This window comes from Capricornis sumatraensis, chromosome 10 (assembly GCF_032405125.1).
Source record: "Capricornis sumatraensis isolate serow.1 chromosome 10, serow.2, whole genome shotgun sequence".
NCBI lineage: Eukaryota > Metazoa > Chordata > Mammalia > Artiodactyla > Bovidae > Capricornis > Capricornis sumatraensis.
In genome coordinates, this window is record NC_091078.1 from 9,737,514 (window position 1) to 9,762,073 (window position 24,560).

Here is a 24,560-nt window from a genome sequence, read left to right on the forward strand (position 1 = left end):
ATTCTGCTTCTTAACAGAAGATAAATTTTCACAGCTACTAACGACCACCACAACTGAAAACGCTCCAAAAGCTATGTTGTGTTTTCTGTAGAGAAAACAATTATTTAATTCCAAGTCCTCAAACTGTCTCAACTCCAAAAGTTATTATCACAGAATAAAGCATTCATGTGGCAAGTAGGAGGCATTGTGTGTGTCCAAACATCAACTTCTTAAAACAAGGGGGAAAGTCAGAATTATTTAAATGTTAAGATAGCTGGTTAGCCACCTGAGAGGAATTGAATAATACACTAAAGTCTACCTAAATAGTAAACACACACACACACACTCAAGAACAGGGTATCCTTCACATTTAAGCTAATTGAAGTACAAAACTATCAATATAAAACAGATATGCTTTTAAATTCCCATATAACAATGAAAAGTAACATTAAAATTAAAAAGGAAACAAATGATAAAAATTATCTGCAGCTGTAGTGATTATGACAAAGGTTAAATACTATCTCCAACACATAGAAATTCATACTTAACAGAAGACTGATTTTAGACCAGTGGACAAAGGATATGGCATTATACTAAAACTGAAGAACAAAACAATTTCTAGATGGAAAACTACTCAAAGTCACTGGAAAAGAAATTAAAGACAACTCACAGATATTGTTTTACACTTTTTATTTTCACAAAATCACCACCACTATTGCTGGCAATCCCATGGTGAGGCTGTTGCACTCATACCTTGCTGGGAGTGGAATAAACTGTTACTACCCTTTGGTAAGCAATACAGTTATAGACATTCAAAAAAAAAGAAGTCCTACCCTTAATCCAATAAACTCATGACTCAAGAGTTTGCCTCAAGGAAAGAAACCAAAAGAAGAACGAGAATATGAGTTAAGCATTCAAAATCTAAATATCCTAGCTTGCAATTATGAAACAATTTGTAAGCATGTGGTTAAAGGTCAAAATGGAAGCTAAAAGCATGAAAATGGCTTCGTGGGTTGGTAGGCTCCCAAGTGATTTCCTAAAAAGGCTTCTACTGTGGCGCTTACCACGACCACCTATGTACTAAAATGCAAACTGAGGCCACTGTTGGTGGAGGATGCTGGCCCCACAAGTGTGATGACCTCTGCAGTCACCGTCAACAGGGCTCATCTACTCCGGGATTACATTAACTTGTAAGATTGTTTCCTCCTCTGTCTCTCAGCTTTATTTAATTAAAAAGGTAGCACATGCTGAACTGTAAAATACTTAGACAATTCAGAAGTGTACAAAGAGAGCTGGCAATGAGCAGCCACTGACAATGGCTGTCAGATTTTTTACGATGGCCCACAGTAAGAAGCTCCTCAGTATTCTTGCCTGGAGAGTCCCATGGACAGAAGAGCCTGTCGGGCTACAGTCCACAGGGTCGCAAAGAGTCAAACACAGCTGAAGCAACTTGGCACACACAAGAAGCACCCTGAACAATCAATCCAGTGCCCACATACTCCCATGCACATCTGAGGTCTGTGAAACAGTACTTGCCTTATCACAGGCCTCATGTTCCAGATGTGCTATTATCATTTTTTTCAAAATTATTTCTGAACATGTCCCTGCAAGAATCAATGACTGTAAATGCTGTGTTCAGAAAAAAAAAAAAAAAAAAACAGACCCTAGGCCCCAAGGCCCCAGTCCCTTTCCAGGGGCTCCCTTAACTTCTAGGTGCTCTTGATGTTAACATTCCAAATGTCTTAGAAAATTCAGTACATGCTATTTCCTGGTTTTTCATTGTTAGGTGTCACCTCACCACTTCCTGCCCTGAAGAGGAAAATGTAACCCTACTCCTGTACCAGCCACCTGTCCCAAACCACTCCCCTCACACTCCTTTCCCATATCTCCACTCTAATTATACCCACGGCGACACTAATTTTCAGAGTCTACATTATTAGGACCACGTGAGTCATCACGGCGAGCCATGTAAGCCACGATTACTTTTCCTAGACAACTTTTTGTTCTCTAGACTTAACAATTCTCATTTTTTCTGTTTAATTTTCTATGAATTTGTTAATATTCAACCCCAAATTCAATGTCAGTTGTCCAAATCTCCTCTCAATAAGTTCACTCACATCAGATGTTCTAGTTCTTCTTCCAGAAGAAATTTCTCCTGGAACCTTCTGAGCTACTTTAATCTGGACTGGTGCCCAGAAGAACCCCCTTGGCCTCATTTGGGATACAGCCTATAAAAGAGCCAGTCTTTGCTCATCTTTGTGGAAGAAATTTTCAGGGCAAGAGGAAAATTTTTCAGACCATGTATGTCTGAAAACATCTTTACCTTTATTTGTGAATAAAAGTTTGGCTGCGTATAGAATTCTAGGTTGGGAGTCATTTCTACTGAGAACACTGAAGGCAGTGCCCTAACATCTTCTACATTCCAGGGTATTGGGAAGTCTGAAACCACTCAGATTCCTGATTTTGTACTTAACCTATTTCTTTCTCTCTGTAAACTTGTAGGATCATCCTTTTCTTCCCAGCACACTGACATTTCAAGGTACTGGTCTAACTGATCAGCATACTGGCCTATCTTCATCCACTTAGCTCAACATTTGATGAGTCCATCTGATATGGAAACCTATACCTTCTAGGAAATTTTTTTCTGGGTGATTTTCCCACTTGCATTTTTCTCTGCAATTCCTATTAATGGATATGGGAACCTGAGCGGATTCTTTAAACATCTTACCTCTTCTGCTCTATTATCCATCTCTTCTTCATCTTTTTTGTCTAATTTTCCAGAAAACTCTTTCAAATTTATAATTATTCTAATGATTCGATATTTCTGCTCTGCCCTTATTCTTTTAAAATTTTAATTTTTTTGTTTCCTAAATGTTCCTTTTCTATAGTATCCTATTCCTATTTCATAGGTACTGCTCTTATCTCTCTGAGAAAATGTCTAATTTTTTCCAAAATATTCTCCAAGTAGAATACTTATTTCAAGTTGCTCCCCCTGCTCCATTTGTTTTGCTTCTTTTCACGTTAGGTGCTTTCCTCAGGTATTAGCAATCATTAGTAATCCTCATGACTAAACGTAAATGCCTAAGAGTTGACTAGAAGCACTGAGTCCTTGGGCAGGTGGGTTTCTGTGCAGGGCAGTCTGGCTGGCCCATCTGCTATAAAGTCCCTGTCGTTGGCATCTTTAGTTCTTTCCTCTTAGGTCAGTCAGGTTCCTCAGTGAGGTCTCTTAATCTCCTGCTTGGAAGGTAAGGGGCTGGCTGTCAGAGTTCTAGAAGCCAAGTGGGATAGAAGGCTGGGGGATGGAGATGTTCTTCACATCAACTGCTAAGAACAACTGGAATATCCCAGGCCCTTGGTTTTCCCTTCAGCAGAAGGAACCTCCAATGTCTCACTTAAAGGGAAAGGGCAGTCACCAGGCACCATGGAGACAAGAAAGGGGTTTAACCACATGAACTGCCTTCAAACAGTCCTTATATTCAGCCACCTCTGATGCTCCTCCCCTCCAAGCCCCCCTAAAATAATATGGTGACACCAACTCCTACATTTCCAAGTGGGTCACTCACCCATCTAACTCCTGATTTGAACATTTTTTCTTGCTTTTGCTTCCTTTGCCACTTTCCACGTCCTTATAGTGATTCCTTTTTTTAAATTCCCTTTATCTTAACTTTTGTGGGGTTTTAGAACTGTGGTGTTGGAGAAGACTCTTGAGAGTCCCTTGGACTGCAAGGAGATCCAACCAGTCCATTCTGAAGGAGATCAGCCCTGGGATTTCTTTGGAAGGAATGATGCTAAAGCTGAAACGCCAGTACTTTGGCCACCTCATGCGAAGAGCTGACTCATTGTAAAAGACTCTGATGCTGGGAGGGATTGGGGGCAGGAAAAGAGGACAACAGAGGATGAGATGGCTGGATGGCATCACTGACTCGATGGATGTGAGTCTGAGTGAACTCTGGGAGTTGATGATGGACAGGGAGGCCTGCATGCTGCAATTCATGGGGTCACAAAGAGTCGGACACGACTGAGCAACTGAACTGAACTGAACTGAGGATAAAGTAAAATTAGGTGTGTTCATTAAATCCACAGATCTCTGGGAAGACTTCAAAAATATTTTAGTTGCCATCTTTTCACTGAGCAAAGTAAAAAAAAAAAAGGAAAAACAGGAAGTATAATTTATAACCATATAAAAGGACAAATGAGATTTTGTGGATGTAATCAAGATGAATAATCAATTTACTTAAAATAGGGAAACTATCTGAGTGGGTCCAATGTAATTAGATGAGCCCTTAAAAGCAGAGCTTTCTCCCAGCTGAGGGCAGAAGTAGTCATATTCCAAGTATGAGAAGGATGCAATGCATTGTTGCTGGATCTAAGGCAGGGGAGCTACCTGCAAAGAGCAGAGAGAAGTTCCAGCAGTTCAGGGGAGCCCTGGCCGACGGTTAGCAAGGAAACAGGGCCTCAGTTCTAAAACAAACAGCAAGGAACGAAACTCTGCCCCAAATCCTCCAGAAATGAATATAGCCCTGCCAACCCCTTGATCTGGGCCATGTGAGAGCCCCAAGCAAGGAACCCAGTTGAACTGTGCTGACCTGACAACACTATCCACCCATATCCCAGGCTAAAACTCTACCAAGTTATTCTGCCGGCTCCTCCCTACCTCATTCTCCAGACTTGGCCACTGACCAAGATTCAACCTTTCCACCTGACCTTGGAGGCTCCCAGTACTTGTATCTGCCCACAGGCTGATCCCCAGGAAGGGCAGCCATATTCCCAACAGAGTTGGGGGCCCTGCTGCACCTCCAAACTGCACACCATAGGCCTTCGACTTTCCAGGTCCTCAGGGCCCACTGTGAACTGGGGAACATTCACAGGCCAAAGGAACAGGGAAAGGGGAGAAGCCTAGGAAGAGACAAGCAACCTTCAAGGGAAATGGGTAACTGAGATGGTCATAAAGGCAACCCAGTAGGCTGCCTCACTGCCCAAGGGAACCTCACGCACAGGAAGGGTGTCATATCATGCCTCAGCCTAGGGGCACTATCACTCTTAGAGGGGAAAGAGGGCCTCAAGTCCACAGGCTCCCCACTTGGTTCCGACTCACCCTCAGAGTCAGAAGTGTCTAAGTCCTACTCTAACCCATATGCCTTAGGGCCAACTCTCCATACTCAGGGTCTGCCACAAACAGTGCAAAAATGAACATGGTGGCAGCAACTACCGCAGGGGTCTGGAAGTTTGACTGTTCACCGTGGGAAAACACTACAAACTCAGCCAGGAGTTAGGATGGGCCCCTCAACCCCCCACCCCTCACCGTCCCTCATCCCCGAGTGAAAAGCCCTGCCACACAGGTGTTGGGGAAGGGAGGTTCCCAGAGTTCAGAGGCTCTCAGGCCCTTGACTGCCCGACCTGGGAAGGCTTCCAGGTGGAAGTCCAGGAAGACCTGGGCTGCCAGCTCTGAGCCCCACCGGGCTCCCCAATGGGCCTGGGATTCTACGAGCTTGGCTTCCTGTCTGAAACTCTGTTTTTAACCATCACAGCGTTATGAGCTTCCACCACCAAAACCCCACAACCCCCAGACCTGCTGAGTCTGAGAAGCACCAAGGGGCCCCTCGCTAATCTGGGGGGAGATATCTGTCTCCCGCGGTGCTGACACCAGGAAAGAAGCCAAGAGAGGGATGGATGAGGGGCAGAGGAGGAAGCAGCGAGGCGAGGGCTCAGTGGGAGACATGCTGGGCCTCAAATGGAGGTCATCTAATCCAGCGATTTTCAAACTTACTATTTTTATTACTTTTTAAGCTACAGGAGCTTTTGTACAAAGAGGCTCTGACCCAGAAACCCAGCATGAGGTGTGCAGAGCAGTTCTCTTCAAGTGGCTAGGGGGAAGGGGAGGCTCTATGACATACACGCTTGAAAATGACGGGTCTGGCTCAGCTGATCCCAAATTCCACATAACTGGGGAATCACTCAAGGAGCTTTATCCAAACTGCACACAGACACTCGTTCAGTAGTGAGTGTGACAGACCTGGAAAGTCACATTTTTAAGAGCTGTCCTTCACAGCAGACAGTTTGAAGGGACCCCCCACTGGCCCAATCTGGAACTATGTGTGCATCAAAATAAATAATATTAATGCATTTTAACTCACTGAATAAAGTAAGAACCCATGACTCCATTCTAATACTATAATACATTCTAATTCTATAAATGGATAAATAATATGTAAATGGAAGAGAAGGGAAAGTTCTTTACAGAAGGATAAATGTAAAAACTTATGTAATTAAATCATCACCATTCAGTAACCATAGAATTCTAGGTTGGGGAATTCTAGAATGACAGAAATAACTGATAATGGGTTCTTAAGTCTGTTCTGGCTATTATAACAAAATACCAGACTGGACCAAACTGACAGACCAGGCAGCTTCTAAAGTACAGAAGTTTATTCCTCATAGTTCTGAAGGCTAGGAAGTCTAAGATTAAGGCACCGACAAGGTGGGGTTCAAGCCTCATCCTGGTTCAAAGCTGGCACCTCGTCACTGGTCCTCAGTGAAGCAGCAAGGGAGCTCTGAGGGGTCTCTCGTAAGGGTACTAATCCTATTCTTGAAGACTCCACCCCCATGACCTAAGCTCCTCCCAAAGGTTCCAAGCCCTAACATCATCAAGCCAGGCACCAGACAATTTCAATATGTGAATGGGCGGGGTGGGGGAACTCACAAAGACATTTAAACCATAAGAGGCTCTAAAACTAGTCAACAAAAGTTTGATTAGAGACAGCATGTTTACATGGTCTCAAAGTATCTCCCCATAGAACACTAATTAATTACAAAGAGCATGATAGTAACTCAGCAATGGAGAAACCCTGCAGATATCACCTGTAACCACCACTGTCACCACCAGCAATGAGTCAAGCCAACGGCTGTCCCTCCTGCCGGCATGCACTGAGGACACATGTCATTTCTGTGGTGTTCCTGGCGAAAATGCATAACCTGAGTCCTATCTTGAGCAATGGTCACAAAACAAACAAAACAAATGAAGGAAGAGTTTACAAAAATAACTCGTCTCAAGTAAAATGTAAGAAGTTGTGGACATTTTTCTTTAAAGAAAACAAGAAAACACTGGGGCAACAGACAATCCTGGGGCCCAAAGGGAGATCTTGAAAATGATGCATCAGACAAGTCATGCCTCACCTGCCTGCCCACACAGGTGAGAGGGCCTGGCCGCCCGCAGCGGCTGCCGTTCCACCTCTCAAAGGACTGTGCAGAAGGAGGCCTGGCACCGTCCTGGCCTCCCAGGGGCCTTCCCTCTGCCGCCGAATGTGAAACCACCTGTTTAAATGCAGATGGGGAGCCCTGAGCCCAGATAATCACAGCAGGCCTGTTTCTGAAAACCCGATGTGCACATGAAATGTTTACATTCAGAAGCGGATGAGCACAAGATGCGGTTTCTGGGCCCAGTTTACAGCGACATCTCCAACATGGACAAGAACCCATGAACCCTGCATGCTGGGACCTCTGGACCTCAGGACCCAGAGTACTGGGCCTTCTGTCCACCCTGAGCTTCTCCACAAACGGCTTGAGGCAAGGCCACAGCACGAATGGATGCAGCCAAGAGTCCAGCAACCCATCAGTGTACTAACTCGCTCTGCGAGTCCCTGGGGGGAGAGGCTTTTATTGTGGGAGATGAACACCTCGGGACCAGTTTCTACACGTCCTGGCTGCTGCTGCTGTTGCCAGGCACCTAGAGTGGGGCTGTGGAGACCAAGAACTCGAGTGAGCCCTGCACCTGACCGGAGGGGCTCAGGACACGCTTCCCTCTGCTAAATGCTGTCAGGCAGGCGCAGGAGGGCAGGATGCGGCCCAGGAAGGAAGGAGGAGGCGGGAAACTGGTCAGGAAATGTTCCCTAGAGCAGCAGCTTTAACCACTACAAGCCGGCATGGTGGCAGCCAGGAGTCTCAACAGAGCTCTGGGTCAGGCCCTGTGGATGGCACCAAGGCGCCACCGGGCCGGCTGCCCTGGCAGGGCCAACACGGCTGGGGAATGGGACGCTCCTAACAGCCACGGACGTACTAAGTGACGAGTGGGCCTGCTCTCGGGCAGAAATAAATTCTGCTCCAATAACTGCGTCCTGGGCAGCCCTTAGGGGAGCTGCTCCAACTCAGTGCGAGGATGTGATCTGAGTGTCTAATGTGGGTGGGAAATGTTCTCTTTGCAGAGATATCCCACCCTCCTCCCCCCCAACACAAACTATATAAAACTGAGAATTAAACACCTTTTCTTCCATTCCTCCATGCCTGGAAGACATAAAATAGACTGTGGCTCTAAGATGTTCAAAATCCTTGTATCCAAAATTGCACAGTTCACTGTAATATACTTTTTAAGACAACCAACCAACCAACCCACCTGACTCCCGAAGTCAGCACTGGAGGGCCACCCCCTAGTCCTGCCCAGGGCGGACAGGACTCACCAAGCCAGGGCAGAGCCTGGCTCCCGGCCTCTGAGCAAGGCAAACAGCCTGGGGCCAGTCTCACAGAGGGAAGAAAGCAAACTTTCCCAGCAAGCTATAAAAGGTGAGGCCGGAGAAAACTAAGTAAGATGAGATACACCGAACATGTAGAAGAGAAGAGGAACGAGCAGGGAGGGGAGGGAGCAGCAGATTCTTTTTAAAAAAAACACAAATCAGTGATGGGACTCTAATGAAAAAAGCTGAGAAAAATCTGCAAAGAGATTAGAAGCTTAGTACCTAAAACAGTTCCAGACAGCCAGGGGCATCCCCAGGCTTGGGGCCCCACACTCACCCCCACAGGCCCTCCACCCACCTCTACCTGAAGGCAGGGGGAAGGCAGGCCATCTTAGCGAAATCAGGAAAATCATTTCAAACATTTTTCCCGCTAAGAAAAATACTACAAAAAATAAATATACAGTCCGTTTTCTGGACTATTTATTCGAACTTCAACATATACCAAAAATCTTTTTATAGAATGCTTCGTGTGTCTACAAAAAGCAAACAACATTTACAACCTGATTCTGATCTCCTTGTCGCCCAGCTGGGACGGATGGGGTGGGCCAAGTGGCACCAGATGGCCCGGGAAGGCTCTTAGCCCCCTTTCACAAAGGAGGGCTCCAATTACCTCCTCGGCTCGGTGCCCCAGAGTTGACCTTGCCGACAAGCTTGGAGGAGGCACCCTCAGCTGCCAGCTCAGGCGGCTTCCATGGTTCCCAGACCCACCTCCCAGACACCCCCCCAGTGCCCAGGGCTACCTGCTGCGATCTTCGTGTCCCAGAGACGGAGTTGCCAGACCCTTCTAAAGTCGGCAACTTTAAGCAGGGCAGGAGGGTGAAGACAGCTAAACCACAAGAGAGAAAACAGAGTCTTGAAGGTGGGGCAGGGCAGGACGGAGGTGTCTGAGACAGAGCCTCTCAAACTTGAAAGTGCATGCAAATTACCCGGGAATCTTGTTAAATGCAGATTTTGCTTCAGCTGCTGTGGGGTGAGTCTGCAGGGCAACAGGCTGCCAGGTGTTGCCAGCCCAGCCCACTGACAGGCCTGCGGGCAATACTCTCAACAATGAGGGTGTAAGAGGCCTTGAGTGAAAAGCAACAGCGCTGACGGAGCGAAAGGACCTTTAGGTCAAGTGACAGGGGAAAGCTCACCCATCTTAACTAGGGATGTCATCAGCTTTCTTGGAGGGATGGTTTAACTGTGGAATTGGGTTGGTATTTTAGGGCATCCTCACAGGTTATTTTTATTCCCATTTCACAGCTGTGGAAGCTACTCTAACCAAATGTTTGTCAAAGCTGGGCTCCCTGCCCCTTGGATGTCTTCCAAGAGTACAGGCCTCCTGTGAGGCAGGGCAGGGCAGAAGCACAAAGGCCAGAACTGTGACAAGGAGGCCGATCCCAGCCCAGCAGACAAAGGCAGGAAAGCCAGGGGACACAGGAGGCCCCCCAGGGAGTAGAGGTTGGGTGGGGAAAAGCAGATAAAGGGCCAGAAACCCATTTTGCCTCCTGGAATTTTGAACAAAATAGAGACAAAATGTAACCTCAGCCTCCTACCCGCTATTCCACTCACTCCCAGCCCCACCTCCCAGAACTAAAGAGGATATTTAAATACAGAGGGTATCTCCATCTTATAAGTTTTATTTCTACTTTTAACAGCCTGGCCTCATTTTGGCAGGACATAAAATAAACAGCCTTCATTCCCTCCTCCCAGGTTTGCCAGAGAGGGAGTGTGGTATGTCCAAGAAAAGGGCCAGTGCTCCTGTCTAAGGCAGGACTGTCTGTCTGTCTGAGTGGCTCCCAATGCCACACTCAGCCCCTGAGGGGTGCTGTACGCTTTGGGGCTTCCGGTGGGAGGGTTTCCCTGTGAAAACCACAGACATCTGGGGAGGTCATCATCACCACTGCCACTCCCTCAAGAACCTGAGGGGAAAAAAAACCCATGGGAAGAGATGCCCTCCGTTTACCCCATCCAATGATATTTCTCCCAAAAGAGTACCCAGAGTTGGCGAGAGGGGCTCAGTGTAGTGAACAGGCATTTTGGACTTAAGTTTCACAGAACTCAAAAAGTCATGGCTCAAAAACAACCAAAGTTCATCTGAGCAACCTTTCCATCTTCCAGAGACCTACGCCCATGGAAATGAGTGATCAAGGTCACCAGGAAGGCCAGCGGCACAGCTGGGACCCAACACTTCGCCTTACCTCCCTGTGCTTTTCCGGAGCAGCATGCTGCCTCAATCATCACCTTTCCCACCCTCGTTTGGGCCCAACTACCCTAAAAACTGGGCTTCCCTGATGGCTCAGTGGTAAAGAATCCACCTGCCGACCCAGGAGACAAGGGGTTGATTCCTGGTTTGGGAAGATCTACTGGAGAAGCAAAAGGCAACCCACTCCAGGATTCTTGCCTGGAGAATTCCATGGTCAGAGGAGCCTGGTGGGCTACAGTCCACAGGGTCACAAAATAGTTGGACATAACTTGGCGACAGAACGACAACAAGCAAAAAACCCTAAAAGGTGCATCTGTGTTTCAACATTTCTGACAGCGAACCTAGCTATTTTTACTGAGTCTGGTTCAACATTTGCTGCAATAAGGGCACTCCAAGGGGGCAACCCTGTCCAGGCCTGGGACCTGCTTCCTAATTTAGGAGATTGGCTGATAAGAGTCAGATAAGACAGCCAGGCTGATCTCAAGATGGATGGGTTTTGGAAAGATAAAATGATAAACACAGAAAGTAGTGAGAGCTCAGGAGTTCTCATACCAAACAACTCTGTGTCAAAGGCAGGGGGACAATTAGAGACTGCAGTTAAGAAAGCTGGAGATTTGTGAGCTGGGGCGGGCACACTTTCAGAAAGAGTAACCCTCAGCTTGGGCTGTGACCTCACACTGAGTAAAATCAGACCCCCCAGGAGGAAGCTCAATTTGCCCACCAAAAACTGAGGATGAGAGACATTCAAATGCAAAGGGGCAGGGGACAATGGGTGTGTGTGGGGTGGGGGGTGTGGGCGGCGCGTGCACGCTATGTCGTGTCCAACTCTTGCAGCCTCCGCCAGGCTCCTCTGTCCTTGGAATTTTCCAGGCAAGAATACTGAATACCACAACCATAGAGACCCTTCAAAAGAAAGAAAAAAAAACCCCGAAAAACAAAAATGACTGTTTTCTCAACTACCCCTGCCACTAAATGCTAAGAGTTTGTCCTGACATGACTCTTTCATGGAGAAGGGCCAGGAGGTGAAGGAAAATCACATTTTGCACTTGGGAGTGGCTTTTTCTGCCAAAGTCCAGAAGGACGGTGCTCCCAAAGGCATCCATGAATTCAGTCTTTCTCCCCCTCTTGCACATCTTCAGTGGCACGAACAGGCGAGCCCTTTCTCTGCCCCCACTGTACAAGCCAGCAGCACTGTGATCCAATAAGATGGCAAGACCCTCTTTAAACAAAGAGAAATCTCAGCACCACTGGGGAGCCGGGGGTACAGCTGGGGGAAGTGACGGTAACAGCAAGCAGACGGCACGGCATCGGCTCAGTGGGAAGATTCATGTCACAAGGACTTCCACTGGTGCTGTGTGCCCGCTGCCTGCTGCCTGCCCAGCCTGCCACCACCTGCCTGAGATTCAAGAGCCCAGAGACGGCAGAACAAAGAAAAATGGCTGTGGCTCAGGCAGCGAGGAGGCTGCAGGCCGGCCGGCCAGCAAGCAGGCTTTTCTGCAGCTGAGTACTCCAGCGAGGCACAGGGACACGGGGCGCTGAAGTACAAAGGAAAGTGGGGGCCTTAAGACTGACAGCTGCCCAGGCACACGCCTGGCCCCCACCCAAGGATGCAGCTGGGCCGAGAGAGCTCAGGCAGAAACCCACTCCCAGAGGCAGCGGGCAGGTGGCTGGGCATCCCCACTCCTTGCCCAGCTGCTCAGCGCTGTTACCCAGGGAGGTTCCAGGCAGAACCTGGGGACTTGAGAGGGAAGAAGGGGAGTCTTGACAGAAGTACCCAAAGCGCAGGATCCTTCCAGACTTCCGGCGATGGGGAGTGCTGAGAGAGGGCAGGGTCGGGCTAGGCAGCTCACCCAACATCGGAGAACAGGAGAGGGGCCCTGGAGTGGCAAAGATCTGTTCATCAAAGGACTTCTATTAAGCATAATGGGCTCCCACTGCCAGGAACAATAGCTGCACTGGCCACCCCCTCTCCTCCTCCCCTCCCCTCCCCCCAAAATTGTCCACAATGAGAGGCAGCAGGAAATGGGGCAGAGCCCATGAATAGCTCCACTGTCAGTCCCCAGGCCCCCCCTCCTCAGCCCCACAGGTCAGCCCTAGCTGCCACCCGGCCACAATAGAAACTTGTATGCCGCCAAGCTCCAGGCCCCACACAATAGAGCTGTGGGCATGGGAAGCTTCTCACGGGGCGGCATGTAAGGGCAATGGTGGGAGAGAGAGGGCAGAGATGTGGGCCTCAGACTCACCAGGGCAGGGTCATACCGAGCACATTGCTTTTTAGGGGAGCTATTTGCCAGCCAGTCCTAAAATCTCCTCCCTTCTTGCCCTGCCCTGTCTAGGCATGAGGTCGCCAGAGCCAGAGAGGGGAATATTATGGTCATTTCAGGGGCACATGGTGGCCCCAGGGGTGGAGAAACTGCCAGAGCACTCCCAGGACCCCCAGAAGGATTCCCAGTAGACATGAACCCTCAAACCCATCCCAGGAAGAAAACCTCACCTGCCCTCACCCCCTGCATCTGCTCTTCAAGGAGGCTGCCTGTTCAAAACTGAAAAACTCATCTATTATTTACACCAGGTGCCTTCTAGACCAGCTTTTAAAATCACAACGTGGCAGTCCTCTCCAGAGCAGCCTGAACTTGCACAAAGCCAGGCAGGGCTGCTGGGTAGGTAGGAGATGGGGGATCTCAGGGCGGCGGATGGTCTAGTGAGACTTGGACAAGAGGCCTCACACCAACCCCTGAAACCCAAGGAAGATCTTTTCTTCTAAAAACTGATTCCCAGCTCCTTGTTTGTTTCTCCGAGACTCCAGGTTTCATACCCGGCTCAATTCCTGCAAACTCCTGGGCTCACTCAAGTCCACCTATGACAAGTTCCCTGCGCCCAGCCTCCCCAGACCCTCCCCGGCTCCGACTGCCTCTTCACACTCTTATAATCACACTTTTGGGTGCACAGGCTGCACGGCCCACGGGGCACAGCCAAAGGCTACAAACACCAGGTGCTCCAGAGGCAAGCTGACCTGAGCTGAAATGCTCAGACCACGTGGGAACGAGCCAGCACTACGGCCCCTCCAGCTCTAGGGTCTGACGGCATAAACAGAAGATCCTCCCACAAGGAAAACTCAGAAATGTTCATTTTCCCTCTTGGAACCAAAACAGCATGTTTCCTTTCTGGTCAAGCACCCCACGCCTGGATTCCCCATCTAGCCATCTCTACAACAGACCTCTGAGCGTGTGCACCCAAGGCATTCCTGCAACTTGGCTTGTAGCAGCCCAACACTGAGAGCAACCTCAACGTCCATCCATAGGGGGCTGATAAAGTGAACCGTGATTGACCACACAGAGGAATACCATGCCACTGTTAGAAAGAATGGCCTGAGCTACGTGTGCTGAAATCGAACAATCCTAAGATAGACTTGAGGGTAGAAATCAACACCGTTGGGTGTGTACGGCATGGGGACAAACAAGAGGAGGGCAGACACGCTTCACTAGGCACCCAACATCTGGTGATGGTTATGTGGCCTCGGGGGAGCAGAAGTGGAGGAGTCGGGGGTGGAAATATTAATTTTCACTACATATCATATCTTTGAAATAAATACGTATTTAAAAAAATAAAACATGTATTTTTAAAAATGAAAAAAGTTAAAACTGAATTGACATTTAAAACCCCTCGTTTATAGCTCAAAAAATTTGGCTTGTAGCTGTCTGCAGGCAGTTCCCTAGAACAAGAAGCGGCGGGGGGTTGAGGGGGTGCCAGTCTTTGAAATAAAGACAGACATACCGACTCATAGAACTCCCCACTCACAAGTCCTCTCCAGGTCCCAAAATAGAAAGTCTTCCTAGGAAGACCAAGAGCGGATTCCGACCAAGGCAGAAAGGAAACCTAAGTTATTCCATACAGAGGACCATCTGCAGCCAGGTCCACTCCGCCTGTGATAAGACTGTAAGACCCCCAGGATCAGGGGGTGCTGAGTCACAGGCATCCCAGGCCTAGGCAGGGACCCTTCTCAGAGCCCTCCCCAATCATCAGTGAGGCTCAAGGTCCTCGTGTTACGAACCCATCCCAATTTTAGCAGCTGAAGAAAGCTATTTCAACAGATTTCTAGGCCTGGCCCAACTCCAAGGACAAGCTAAAAACAGTTTTTCCAAAATCCCAGCTCTAAACTCCAATCCCTTAACCACTAAACTCCCTGCACCTTTCAGGAAATGCAAGTTGCAGAATGGAGCTGCGAGATGGGTGTGCACGCTTGCTCCTTACTAAAGGGATACATACATGTTGTTTAAAAGCCTACTTTAACTGACACATCAATAAATACTCTGCACTCAGAAGCACTGATGTATTTCCTCCCAGTGATCTTCCCCCTAAGGGACAACAGAATAACTATCTCAGTCTCTCTTCGGCTTCTGAGGGGTATGACACAATGCCTATTAGAACCAGGATGGGCCAGACCATTGGAGTGAGGCCACTTGGAAGGCAGGGAGTGAGTGCTTCCTGGATGGAGCTCTCTCTACCTAGCAGAGGTCCCCTGCCCCACCCCCAGCCCACCACAAAGATCCCCTAAGGACTTGCAGAGTGCCCAGGCCACAGAGAAAGGTGGCTAGAAATGGGGGAGGTATAAGTTTGGCTCCCCTACTCTGTAAGAGGCTTTCTGATGCGTGTTCAATGTTCAACAAGGAGGCTGGAAATAAAGGAGTACAAATGAGACGTCATGACAAGCAGAAGCACACAGGCAGCCAGAGCCCTTGGACCTCAGCTACTGGAAACAAGTTCCTGGCCCTTCAGTGGGCCCTCAGGAGCTGTGGCCCATCAGACCACCAACCGTCCATCAGACCAAGGCTAGCCTCTCCCGCGGTCTTTCTGCATGAGTGAGCAGGGCTCCCACACCCAGGTAGGCACTGATGCTCAACACACTGAATCCTACAGCATCCCAGCTGGCACCTCCCCCCTTGCCCCTCCCCACATCTGTCTTCCCACAGAGAGAGCATCAGGACTCCCCAGCCTAGAGGAGCCCCAGAAAGAGCTGCACACCGCACCCCTGCACCAGGGTACACGCCACTGGCTCCTCCCTGCTCCCTTGGGAATGAAGACCTCAACGCAGCTACTGGCTCTTTTGTTGTTGACAGGCCCCTTGTTTGTATCATTACTTGTATTTCACAGGAAGCAACTAGGACAAAGGAGACGATGACAGCAGAGGCAGGATGGGTGCACAGAGCCACTGTTCCCCTGCTGGGGTGGAAGCCAGCCTTCAGGAAGTGGGGAAGGCTCCGAGCCCCGCAGCCAGCAGGTTTCCTCCACACTCTCTTTTTTTTCTCACAACAGCGGGTGGCGTCATTCCTAAAAAGCTGGCTACTGAGACGTGAACACCTCCAAAAGTAGCAGACACACCCAACAGGGTCATCTGTGCAGGTGTGAGCAAACAGACAAGAAGGGCAGAGAGAACCAGGAGGATGGGAAGGCCACAGACAGCGGAAGGAAGCAGTTGGGGGTAGGGGGGTATCCGGCCAGAAGGCCCTGGAGCTGGAGCTGTGGAGCAGGGTGGGGAGGGGAGAGTCACCCACCGCACCTCCCTTGGCCCAGGTCAGGCACTTTAGATAGTTGTATCCAAGGCCTATGGGAGAGAAACAGATCCATAAAGTTGCCGGACTGGTTTGCCCAGAATGCGGAGAACAGGAAACACAAAGTACAGGGGCCAAGGAAAGAGGGTCAAGTAGCGAGAGTTGTCCAGAGTCAAAAGGCTGTTATCTGGCTCCCAACACATCTGGCAACAAGAGCAGCCAGCACTGGGGGGCCACAGGGAACCAAGGCTGAGGGTTCACCCAAGGCTGTTTTCTGGGTGCAGAAGGTGGTCAAGGGGCCAATTACAGGAGGTGGTCAAGGGGCTCCAGGGGCCAAGGAGCCAGTAAATGCTGACAAGAAAGGACCAGGGTTTCTGGAAACAAGAGAGTGATGCCCACAAAGAGAGGACCACTCTTGAGCGACAAGTGTAAGTAGTGATGAGCTCAGGCCAATGTGAGAAGCGTGGGCAAGACCGAACAAAGGCTGAAGCTAGCCTCATACACTGACAGTCTCTTTGACCGAGCTAGTCAGGCTCCTCTGAGCCCGCTGCCCCTTCTGTCTCTGTCCTGGTAGATTCCGGTTTTAGCAAGAATCCCACTAAGGCAGTTTAGGCAGGCTCCCCCACCCCTCCACTGCTGGTCACCTGGCACGTCTGACCAAATCCTCAGCCTCCTAGTGCAGCATCCCCCACATGTTATCTGATCACCCTAGCCTGACTTCAGCAAGGATTCCGTTAGGTCTGGTAACAAAGAACTACCCTACCCTCTCAGAAATTCTCCATCCTTCCACCCCTCCCCCTACTCTGCTCCCTGGCTGTAAATTCCCACTTTTCCCTGTAATATTTGGGGTTGAGCCCAATCTCTCTCCCTTACTGCAAAACCCCATTGTTATAGTCTTCACACCTATCATGACAGTCCTGAAGAAAGTCTACCTTACTGTGTTCACAAGCATCAGAATAATTTTTTTTTTTTTCTTTTAACAATATGGAGCTCTACGTCTTCCTAGACCTGGAGTGTGAGAACAACTGGGGGTGGCATTTGGGGCTGGACGCTAGCCTCCCCCAGGAATCCCCAGGGACAGATTCTGTCTGCCTGGCCCAGAAGTAAAGGGCTGAAACCAGCTACAGAGCAGCCAGACATCAGGGAGGTCACCTGGAGAGGAAACAGAGTCTCTTTGCAGCAATGGTCACTCGCTGGACAATCGGAGCCTTTCCTTGGAGCAGCTGGTGGCTGCAGCCGGGAGCGGCCTGGAAAGAGCCAGGTCCTGAGCACAGCTTGAATGGGCACTCCAGACTGAGCCTCAAAACACACCAAAAGCTGAAAGCCACACCATGGCCTGAACTTGAGCAGGGTGTATGGGGCCCAGTTGCCTCTCCGTGGGAGACCAAATCTGAAGCTGGGGCGATCATATTCCTTATTCCCACCTGCCACTTCCCACGGTGCCCTGGGGGGGCTTCTGATGCATTATTGCAGACCCTGCCTTAGGACTGTGTCCAGGGATATGATGCTCCCCTCGGCCCTCCCAGGCTCACCACTCAGACCTCAGGGTATGGATTGAAGAGATTCAGGAAACACTCTTATAATTCCAACTGCTGTTTGAGGGCCCCTCTCCTGAGTATCAGGACGACACTTTCCTCAAAGTTTTGTTTTGTTTTTTAACTTTTTGGGCCCTGCAAAATAGACTGGCACAGGCCCCAGTGGTTAGTACAGGTAGACAGGGAAAACTCAGATACGGGGGAGGTTCATCAACCCTTTTCTCGGAGTCAACCTTTGCTCAGCCCCACAGCATGACTTCTCCCCAAACCTTACCCATGCAAAAAAGCCTGGCCTCAGCTCTCCCAAATTCCAGGGGGACACAGAGGCAGCACCAGGAATGTACCTGACTAGGATCCCAAAGGCCCCACCACCACAACTCACAGCCACTAGACACAGGCAGACAGAGCCCAGGAAGGGAGAGGCCAGTCCCTCCAGCTGTCCAGCTGATGGACACCAGGGCTCCAGGAACTTCTCTCTGGCTGCTGAGTGAGGGAGACAGAACAGACCTCCAGAAGCCTGCCCAGGCCCACCATATCTCAGATTACCAGGCCTGCTGCCTCCTAAGAGAAAACCACAGCCCTGCCCAGCCCCACCCAGCCCCGCCCAGCCCCACTGGACCCCCACCAGGCCCAAGAATGGAGAAAGCGGGGTTCCCAGAACCCGCAGCTGGTGAGCACTTTGCTGGGAGCCATCAGAGTCATGGCAGCAGTCCCAAACCAGAGTATATCAGCCTAACTCAAGAGCTGCACATCCTGCATCTCAAACCTGAAGTGTGTACGCTTCACAGTAACTCCACCGGCAACAGGGAGGGCAGATTCTTCTCACTTTACAGATGAAAACACCAAGCCCAAGAAAGAGAGAAAAAAAATCCAAAGGCTTGTCTAGGTCACTCAGCTACAAAGTAGGTGCAACTCGAAAGCTGGCCTCATCACTGTCCACTCTATGTGATGGACAACATTCTTCACTGTACATTTAATCGGCAAAGGCACTGTTTCCCACTGGCCAGGTCAGACCCTCTGCTAGTCCAACACACCACTTTTCTGTCTGAACCAAATAAACATGCTGTTAAAGGAGAAAACAGATGTTGACATATTATGAATTACCCCCCATTGCTATAATGAAGATAAGACAAACCAGGAATGTTGGCATTCACTTAGACCAAAGACTTTTTCAAAAAACTGGTGTATGTAGTCCCCTGAGCACTCTGATGACCAGGCAAAATCGAGACCATTGCTGCAGACCACCGTTATCTCTCCCTGTATTCCTGATAGGAAAACAGAAGCCCTGAAAAAGGAGGAAACATGCCTAAAGATAGTGAGTTAACCACAAGCAGAAGAACCTGAGGTCTCACCACCTCCACCAGGGTTTCCTGGCCTTGCTGGAAGTCACCAGGGACAAAGCAGGCAACAGAGCACAGAAGCAGGGTCCAAAGTGTAGCCAGCTCTTGGACACCCTGCAAGGGTGGCCCAGGTGGGAAAATGCAATTGACAAAGGGGTCCCACCCGCTTCACAGGCCAGAGAACCACCCCAACCCCACATCCAAGCCTGATCTCCATGTGGCTCCATCCTTTAGGTAACATCACCACTTTACCTCTCCACACCCCGAGGCCTGCAAGCTCAGCCTTGGAATCTCACTGGTGGAAGGGGAAGGGCAAAGCCTATGGGGGTATTTCTGCCTGCTCCTGCTTCCAAGAAAGTTGGCTGCCCCTACTCACCACATACAGAGTATGAGGAAGACAAGAAATCCAAGGATTGATGTGTCAGGGCAAAGACAGGGAGCAGGAGCCTGCTTCCCGTCCCACAGGTAATACCATCCCTCCTTAAAGGCCACAGGACCCAGCAGCAGCAAACAGGGATCCTGGAACCCAGTTCACAGCCCTGAGCGCCAGGCAAGGAGCTAAACAAGTGCTTAATGAGAATCCCTGGCTAGGGTCTCTGCACCAGTCCTTGGGCCCACAAACTGATGACTGAATAAATGAATAAGAAAAGGAGAACCCAAGCAACTCAGAATAACTTGTCCAGGGTCAGAGGAACAAGTTGCTTCTGCAGACCACCTCTTGCTATGCTAATAAGCATTTTTGTTCACCATACCTCTGCTCTTCAAATGTGACACCTCAATTCATCTCTAACCTAAATGACATTTCTTTGACTAATTCATGATTGATGTTCCTGGTGACACAGAAACATATGACACTCAGATCTAGACCTTGGAAATAAGTTACAGAGACAGCACAGTGTTGGGCAGGTGGCAGACATCAGTGCTGTTCCCCAAATGTTTCCAGTCCTCTTTTGGTCCCCACCCTGCAGGGAAGTATGGCCATGTGACTGTTTTGGCTACTGAAATGCCACTTCTAGGTGGAAGCTTTAGGAGCCAGGGTGAGATTCACCATGCTCCCTGTCTCCAGGTCCAAGTGACCAGGAGCGTTCCAATTAATCCGCATGGGTCCCATGGTGAGAACAACATAAAGCAGATATGCGATGGATGTGGTGTGAGTAAGAAATAATCCTTCATTGCTTCAGGCCTCTGAGATTTGAGGATTGTTACCAGGGCAAACCCTGATCTATCTAGACAACTACAGGCAATGACTCACTCCCCAATCTTCTGTGCATGGTAGTGCTGGCCTTCCCATCCCCTGGCCTTAGGGAGATAAAAGCTACACTGACAGTCAACCAGCAGGGGTTCAGAGACACCTGCTTTGTGCCCAGACAGATGAAATGCTTTCAGAAGCACAGGATATAAGGGGACCTGCACTGAAGAATTTACTAGCTCCTGTGGGCCAGGCTCTTCAGTGTACTTAATCAACTTGAATCACTTCTGAGAGGAGGCTTTATCTAATTTATCTAATTAGATATGAGAAAACCCAGTTCATATTCAGACCTCACTCGGTGACCTCTCTGGGCCATGGTTTCACCATCTGTAAAGTGGGACATTAACATTACCCACTGTACTGTGTTCTTTCAAGGATTAAATGAATGACTACAAATAAAGCTTCTTGGATAGTATGTGATATGTCTCAATAAACACTAAGTCTTAATAAACACGATTACTACACATTTAAACATTCCATGTAATTGCTATAAGCTTGTCCGTAACTCCTCCAGTTTTTAAATCCGGCAAACGTTTCCCAGGACTGGCACAATGGCACTTTGTAAGCATTGCCAAGCTGAATTCTGTCTCAGTAAAAGTTGAAGTCAAATCCCTGAGCACAAGGTAACCCTAGTGTGAGGCCTCAGGAGATGCTTCCACAATGCAGAGCTTCCAGAACTCCCAGTTTCCTGGCCTCTCTGGAAACTTCACTACCACCAGGACCTATGGGGCAGAGCTCCCTCCCCTCCCCCATGGAGAATGTGTTCTGTCCTCCCACTCTCAAATGCAGGATGGGAGGGATGGGAGGCGCCCTCACCGGCCTCAGAGATCTGCACAGCTACCCAGCTGGTAAAGGATGGAACTTTCCTAAGCAGTCAACCCTTCTGCGGTTCCTTCCTTTCCCTGCCCTTTCTTGCTAGAGGCAGCTACAAACCTCAGGATGCATCAGTGGGCTTGAACTCGTGTGCCTGAACAGTGCTGCTAAGCTGAGACTGAGTTCAGATTAATAAACACTACAGAGCATGTACTACATGTCCAGCCTAGGTTCTAAGACCGCATAGAACTGACAGCCAATCAGGGAGCTGTGAGCCTAGAGCAGGGCTTGCAACAATGCCTGGCACTCCACAGATTCTCAACCACGCTTTGTTGAATGAACTGAAGACCATGTTTAGTGGTTCGAGCAGTGGAGTTCAGAGACGTGCGGATGCAGGAAGGCAGGAGGGGAAATTCATCTAGTAGCTGGGCCTCCAAGGCCTGACCCCCCAGACATCATGGATCCTCAAGATAAGACAAAGCTTGGATGGAGAAGGAAATGGCACCCCACTCCAGTACTCTTGCCTAGAAAATTCCATGGATGGAGGAGCCTGGTGGGCTACAGTCCATGGGTCGCAAAGAGTCGGACACGACTGAGCTACTTCACTAATCGCAGTAAAACTAATTTGTCTATATTAAACTTGGCCTGATTTAAAAAAAAAAAAAAGACAAAGCTTGGAGATAGCAGAGAGAGGAGCTGGAAGGACATGTGGGGCCATCACGGAGGAGTATGAGTTTCATTCTGTGGGTGCTTGGAGGATCCCTGGAAACAAGGGCGCTCAGCCTTCCACAGGGCTTACTGAAGGCTAGAGGTGATGTAGGGGTACTGGGGTGCTCTAATGACTGAGGCGCCAGCTTTCGCTTCACCAACAGGGAAGGGTGACCCAAGCACTCTGCAGGCACTAACTTCCTGTACCCTGAGGTCAAGGGGAAGGGGAATGGTTACCCTGAAGGATTTGGCAAGCAGCTCCACCCACTTTTATCAACCAGAGGGCAACCCCCATCTCAGAAGAGGGGAGGAATCCTCTGGAGCTGACTGTGGTTCAGACAGCACACCTGCACAGGCTCCAGGGCAATGCCCTGCACTCAGGGCCCAGGTTGACTTGATGCCCCTAGACCCCACCACCAGGGACAGCCTGCAAGCTGGTACACTGCTGCCGGATCCAGCTGCCAGCCCAGCACCGGGACCAGCCGCTTCCCCACGACTCCCAACAGCACGGACTGCTTCCAGAGAGAGACCAACTTCGTGTTACCCCGGATTCGTGTCCCAGCGGCCCCGATGCACAAGTCCCTACACAAACACATACACACAACCTACCTACCAATACCATCACCCCTACTGGGCAGAAGCAGTGGCCCGGGACGAGCGAACTCCACAGCCGCAGACCCAACTCGACCGAAGTTCCAGTTACATCAGGAGTTGGGTTTGCTCCCAAGCACAACCCCAAACGACCAACACGGAGAAGCAGGATCACCATCTACTCAAACTCCGGCAGCCCCAAATCCGTGAAAGGCAGATTGGGACTAAGGGCCAGGGTGGGAGACTGGGAGCACACTTGCGGTGGGGCAGGGGAGGGGACCGCCCTCCCCGGTCGGCGCCACCCTCCACCCTCTAGCCCGAGCTCCGGGCGGCCGAGGGTCGGTGGCAAACCGAAAGGAGTGCCCATCCCAAGGCTCGCGGCTGGGGAGGGGAGCAGAGCCCAGGACCACGGCGATCTGACCCCTCCCTCCCCGAGTGCTCTCACCCACGCCCGGCCCCAGCAGGCACCCGTCCCGGAACGCGGACAGGGCGAGGGCGACAGAACCCCGAGCGCCAGCCGGGTCGACCGCTGCGGCTCTCTCTCCTCTTGGCGCCCGAGTTCGGCTCAGCGGGGTCCCGGCCAAGGCCTCAGCCCCTCGCAGGCAATCTGAGCAGACAAAGCCAGCGCTGGCCGCCGGGCCGCCCCGGGCCAGGAGCGAGGACGCTGGAGGGACCGACCCTGCACCAGGGGATCAGTCCTTGTACCCAGAGGGCGCTGGGGGAAGAAGAGGGGATCGGCTTCAGACAATGAGCGGGGCAAGGCCCGACGCTCCAGCGGGGGCCCCGCGCTCTACTCACCCGGGCGCGGTGGCGGCGGCGGCGGCGGCGGCGACAGCAGCGACGCGGCCGGGCTCGGCCAAGGAAGTTAGAGCAAGTTCGGAGGCGCGGGGCGGTAGGGCGCGACTCAGGCCGTCCGAGCGCGGGGGCGGGGCGCGGAGGGCGGGGCCGGGGGCGCGGCGCCGGGTGGCTGCTGAGAAAGGGGCGCCGCTTCCCTGGGCCGCCCGGCGCGGCGCCGCCCTCCGCGCCCCGCCCCCGCCGGTAGCCCCGCCCCCGCCCCGCCCCGCCCCGCCCGGCCTTCCAGTCAGCGCCTGGGCTGAGCCCGCGGGGCCCCGGGCCCCTGCGAGCCATTCTGGGCCGGGCGGGAGGCGAAGGCGGCCCTGGTCCGCGCTCGCCGGGTGAGTTCGTGGCGCAGGCCTAGGCGGGACCCGCACCCCACGTTTGGGGCCTCCGCAGTATGCGGACGCCACGTCGGCGTTGTCACTGACCCGACCGGAACCCAGCCTTGAGAAGCGCGAGCTGTGGGGGCCACGTCTCGCGGCGGGGTACGACGAGGGTGACCGGGTAGAGGTGAGCGCAGGGTTAGAAAAATGGCTGAAGATACTGAAAGGCGTTCCTGCCGGGCCGCAGAGGCTGGGAGTGGGGGTAGGAGTCCAACCTAGAATAGTAAATTTTATTTACTTTAAATCCAGCAAAGGTTTCCTTTACACACCCACCGGCAGGTAAAGACTGCTCCTGGTAGCCTTGGTGCTAAAAATACCAGGCTTTCTTTGGACCACCTGCCGAGATTTGTCCCTCACCTTCATCCCGAGAAGATGGCTGAGAGTGTTCTTGAGGGGAAAGGGGGGCTAGAGGTACAGCCTGTGGTAGACAGGTATTCACAGTGCCGACCGGGCTCTGGTGTTAAAAAGGCTGACCTCTGGGGTCTCAACCCACCTAACTGAAAAATGAGACCCAGGCACCGCCACTGAGCCTAGAACTCATTCAGTGGGGAAGGACTAGGCTATTTGTTCTCCTGGGCAACAGGAAATTCGAATCTGTTGGAATTGGGCCGAGAGACTGGCTGCACCACATTATAGTAAAAGCAACCAACAGGTTAAGTGCAATGTAAGGAGGAGATCTTGTAAAGGAGCTGTTGGGTCCATTCCCAGTTTTTTCTTATTAAGAGGGATGCAGCCAGCCTCTGACACCCAGACAGCTCAGAGACCTCCTTGGAGAACTGCCCATCTGTTCATCTAGAGTAGATAGTGGGTGTTTGATTGAGTGCTGGGCCCTGATTTGATACTCAGGATACAGCCATAAACAAGACAGTGGAAGCCTCTTACTCCAT

At 50.7% G+C, this 24,560-nt stretch overlaps 1 protein-coding gene across 1 annotated transcript in view; it reads right to left on the reverse strand.

Moving 5' to 3' along the window:
- The window catches only part of TSPAN14 (tetraspanin 14), a 55,371-nt gene extending 32,053 nt beyond the window's left edge, over positions 1 to 23,318 (reverse strand). Inside the window, exon 1 of the mRNA XM_068981723.1 lies at positions 23,252 to 23,318. The gene's annotated coding sequence lies outside the window, so the exon portion shown is untranslated. The remainder of the gene's footprint in view (positions 1 to 23,251) is intronic.
- Between the last annotated feature and the right edge of the window lie 1,242 nt (positions 23,319 to 24,560).